We start from the raw sequence: 5,294 nt of genomic DNA on the forward strand, positions 1-5,294 counted from the left end.
ATACATCGTACGTGACAAGTTGCATGCGGAACCAGCAGCACAGCAATGCTAACACAATTTGGGTAATAGAATAATGAATATTGATAAATGAAGCGAAAGATTTTGAATATAATTTTGTCTCGTGGGAAGAGCAGCAAGGGTTACTGGGTGCACAGTAGATAAAGGCCAACTCAGTAAGTTTGTTTATGAAGAAGCCTCACAAAAAAAGAAAATAATAATCATAATAATTGGTCATATAATGCCCATTTAGTCGGTGGTAATATTCCTATAACTGTTATTGGCTTTCTCTCTGCCACTAACAGCAAATGCATAATTAATGCTGCCAGTCACTAAGTAAAGAACTTACGTCAGAAATAGCCATCAAAATGCTTTCAGCGTCTGTGGATCTGGATAACATCAAATTTAACGAATAATGTGCCTGAAATGGACCTTTCGAATCACAAATAACTACCAAATCTATCCGGTTTAGCGATCGACGGAAACCTCGCCCAGACATGAGAATCTTGAAGGTCACTTGGCCAGAAGCCAACAGCCAGAGGACGGTAACAGAGTAGTGGATGTCTTTCCAGATTGTTCCCGAAGACCACACTGCGTGGATCCTCCTTCCAAAATTTTCATTGATTTTAGATGCAATTCCCATTGGAATTGTAAACGAACTGTTGCCGAAATATCACACTTTGATGCAGGACCATTGCAGTTGGCAGATGCCTTTGATGACCAAAATTGGTATAGTCGCTTTTAGACTCCTCGACGTGGCAGATAAGGTGCCCCTGACAGGATATTCGTTACGAATATTAAATTGCAATTAATTATTCAGTCAGCGAGGCTTTCTTCTTATTCTTCAATAATATTCTGTTTAAGGGTTTTCTTTTGTTCTTCGTAGGACGCTAAGTTATGAGAATAATTAATAAAGTATTTTTGTTTCAAGGCCTTTCGCGGAATTTGGTTAGAGGATGTATGAATCACCAGTAACTACTTTGTGTTGACTCCGATTTATTTGTGGTTAATTAAGCTACTTATTCTCGGATGGTTTTATAGCAAAGCCCCTGTTGTGTTTCTGCGCATTGCTGCGTCTTTGGTATTATTATACGAGAATTATACAAGTTCCTAGTTTTTTATGTTCAGAAATACATACACAGAACCATATATACATATGTGTGTGCGCGCGCGCGTTCGTTTCGCGTTTTTTTCTCATGTACCCACTCCAGCCCCACAGATAAAGGAATCTGCTTAGTATGCTTGGTTATTTAAAATCTCTCTCTCTCTCTTCTCTCGTCTTTCATCTATCGTCTCCTCTCTCTCTCTCTCTCTCTCTCTGTATATATATATATATATATATATATATATATATATATATGATATATATAGTATATAGATAGATAGATAGATAGATGATAGATAGATAGATAGATGAATATCCCCGCTGGAAAAAAAAAACGCTGTCACCCCCCCCACTACAAGGAAGTGGGTGGCCTGACGAATACACACACACACACACACAATCTATCTTATATATATATATATATATATTAATATATATATACTATATATATATATATATATATATGCAGAAGCCAGGTACTATGTCGTACCTCTAAGTAAATGGGGATACAATCCACAATGAAGTAAATTCCTCTTGTAGTTTAAAATATATATTACAAGTAATATATTATCTAAACTACAAGAGGAATTTACTTCATTGTGGATTGTATCCCCATATATATATGATATATATATATATATATATGTATATATATAATATATACGTATATACGTAATATATATATATATATATTATATATATATATATATATATATATATATGAGTGTTTGTGCGTATTCGCCAGACCACGACTTCCTTGTAGTGGGTGGTGCCAGCGGTTTTTTTTTTTTTTTCCCAGCGGAGATATATTCATCTATAAAAGGCAGGAGATGTCAAACGGTACTTGCCGCTCCTTTTGTCTCATGCAGGAAGTGGGTCTGATTGTCGGACAGTATTTTATTCGCGCCCTGGATTGACCACAAATCAGATTAGGAAGTCATTTCGACAAACCCGCGAAGGCATTTTCTTGTAAATGATGTTGAGAGGAGCCTTAGCTGATTAAATGAGAAGGTATGAGTATCAGTATTAGCGATCACTACTTCCCTTTTCACGATGTTTCTGATCATCAGCGTGATTCGCTTTGGTCAAGCAAAACAAGGCGTGATCCGACCTTCAGCTTACTCTGGTCGCGTGCAAGATTTCCTCCTCACCCATATAAGTTGTAAACATTATAATCCTAACTTAACGTGAAGTGGTCTTCGGAATGAATACTCATACCTTAGTGCTACTTGTGCTAACAACAAGGATCAAATAAAAATAACACAAATAGATTAACACGTTCATATATTCTCATTTATAAGTGTAAACACAAAATAATCAAACAGAAATATAGCCTGTAAATTCAGTACACCAATAAAACGTGCTAAAATCTACGGCCAAATAGCCCGTTGTTTCACCAACACTAAAATAAATACGCTATATTTTATGAGAAATCATTTTTCTGTACTGTTTAAAATGCACATTATTTATTTTTTACAGTTTTATTCTAATAAATCATAAATGTCCTATCCTAAAATTCTTGTATCTTTCAATGCGAAGCATTTTTTTAATTCTGACATTTTAGGATTTCCTATTCCCACCCCCCACACACCACCCCCGCCCCACAACAAAGTAGTTTGCAGGCTTACTCCCCGACTAAGCGAAAATACGAAGTCAAAACAGGTTTTATGATGATGCATCATCTCTGATGCCTAAATCGTTTTTTTTAAGGTTATAGTTTATGGAATCCTTTTAAACTTATTTTGAAGTGTAGCAGAGTAAATGCGACATGAAGATATTTTTTTTCCTTAGTGATGTGTCTTATTGTTAGTTAGACCCTGTGGTCACACTTTTCTGATTTTTTTTTTTACCTCTTGAGGGCTAAGGTAGATAATGAAAAAGATACCCCCACCATATTTTCTCTTTTTAAAAAGACTACGCGATATTTAGTTTTTGTTCGCAACGTATACCGGTTAGTGTTGTGGTATGCCACTCAGATATCGCTGGTTTGCGTCTCCCCCAGGCCAATGAAAAATCACTGGCTCTGTATCATGATCAGTTATTGCTGCAGTGTGGCGTCTGCGGTGGGAGGTTGAAACCAACATTCTTTGGAAGCTTGAATTTCAAGTTAATGTCCTCTTAGGTGTGCTTGTTCCACGTGAATAGCTTTCGTAATATTAATAATAATAGATAATTTCTTAATATTTTAAGCTCTTGTGGTTTAAGGGGAAGCTTCGGATCCTTTGAAAGCTGAGCGGGACAGCAGTTTCCTATTCACTAAGGCGACAGCGCAAAAGACTTATCTGTTTCTGAGCAGATGAGATTAAGTAGGTATTTGTGTGGTACAGGTATTCAGTATGAATAAGGGAACGCTTTACTTCTTTTTCAGATGTGTAACCATACCTGTGGTATAGAAAGGCTATTTATGTAATGATTGGTGGTAAATTAAGCATTTTATTTTAGATGTTACCTCATGACTGATATTTTGAGAATCTTAACTTATCACGTTCACTTGAGCTAAACTGTAAAGTTAGTTTGAAAAGCTAATTTCTACAAACACGCTTGTTCCAGTAGGGAAGGCAGCCGATTACTGATGAGGGAATTGAGACTTTAATTATTATGATTATTATATAATTATGAGAATTATAATTGCTATTATTAGTCCTTCTCTTGCCCTTTTACGCGGTTTTGATGAAATTGTAAATAGGTAGGTACCGTAACTCCGTGGTTTGATGATTCCTCTTCCAAATATATACATGTATTTATATATCTATATATATATATATATATATATATATATATATGTGTGTGTGTGTGTGTGTGTGTGTGTGTGTGTGTGTGTGTGTGTGTATTTTTCTATAAATGCAAAAATATTGCATTTTTCCTTTTTTGCAAACTTCAGAAACTATGATAGATACAGGTTTCTGGTCTCGAAAATCTTTGTCATGATTACGCTCAACCGAGTTTGCATAATGCTAGAGCAACGTCTAATGGCAGTGTCTGTTGTTCGTAACGTTTAATTGGTGTCTAGTTTCGTTCGTTTATATGACAGCTGGATGCTCGAAAATGTGAAAACGGCAATGAACATTTTGTCTCTTCGGTGGTGACTAACGGCGGTGATTTGAAGGTCTCTGTAAACTCTAAAGTAATAATTCTGTTTCATTTAGTAGCTTAGCTTTGGAAAAGGAATGTTTACATTATTACAGATTACACTTTTAGTATTCTGTAAAAGTAAACTGTCCGTCCGCACTTTATCTGCCTACCCTCAGATCCTACAAACTACTGAGGCTAGAGTGCTGCATATTGGTATCTTGATCATCCCCTCTCCAATCATCAAACATACCAGATTGCACCCCCCTAGCCTCAGTAACTTTCATTTTATATAAGGTTAAAGTTAGTCATGATCGTGCTTCTGACACCGCTATAGGTACTAACAGCACAGGCCACCGCAGGGCTGTGGCTGCAATTTTGATGGGCCGCGGCTAAGAGTTTCATGGGCCAAGGCTGAGAGTTTCATACAGAAATTTCGATACGTTTTTAACGAGCGACTGAACCTTATCGATACAACTTTCTTCAATAATGGCTCACATAATTAGCTTCCTCGGCATTCCCCTTCACGGTTCGATGGGATTCCAGAGGTGGTTAGGGAAAATCGCTTCGCACGATGCAACGCTCTGGAAGTTGCGTCTGAAGGCCAAACACAAGGAAATAAACTCGGGCATCCAGGAATCACTTTCGTTTGGGCGCTTTTGTTGACTCAAGTTTTTTTTTTTTTTTTTTTTTTTTTTGCTCCTTGAGTTCATGGGACGAAACTTCTTCAGGTAGTAGACTGCTCTTTATAATTGTGATGACGAATTATTATTATTATTATTATTATTATTATTATTATTATTATTATTATTATTATTATTATTATAAAAAAAAAAAAAATGACAGCATCAGTGGAATTTATTTTGTATAAGATCTTTTCAATTCCTCTGAGCATCATTCATCACGGTTGATATCTAGTGAATATCAGTCCTAATGAAAAGAAGATAAGAAGAATTGAAATGACATTATTATTATTATTATTATTATTATTATTATTATTATTATTATTATTATTATTATTATTATTATTATTATTCTGGTGGTGGTAGTGGTTATGATTATTACAGCTATTTCGATGATGACATTGCTGTTGCCATTGGCATCGTAGGATACATGGACGACC

This window comes from Macrobrachium nipponense, chromosome 38 (genome assembly GCF_015104395.2).
Source record: "Macrobrachium nipponense isolate FS-2020 chromosome 38, ASM1510439v2, whole genome shotgun sequence".
NCBI classification, from domain to species: Eukaryota; Metazoa; Arthropoda; class Malacostraca; order Decapoda; family Palaemonidae; genus Macrobrachium; species Macrobrachium nipponense.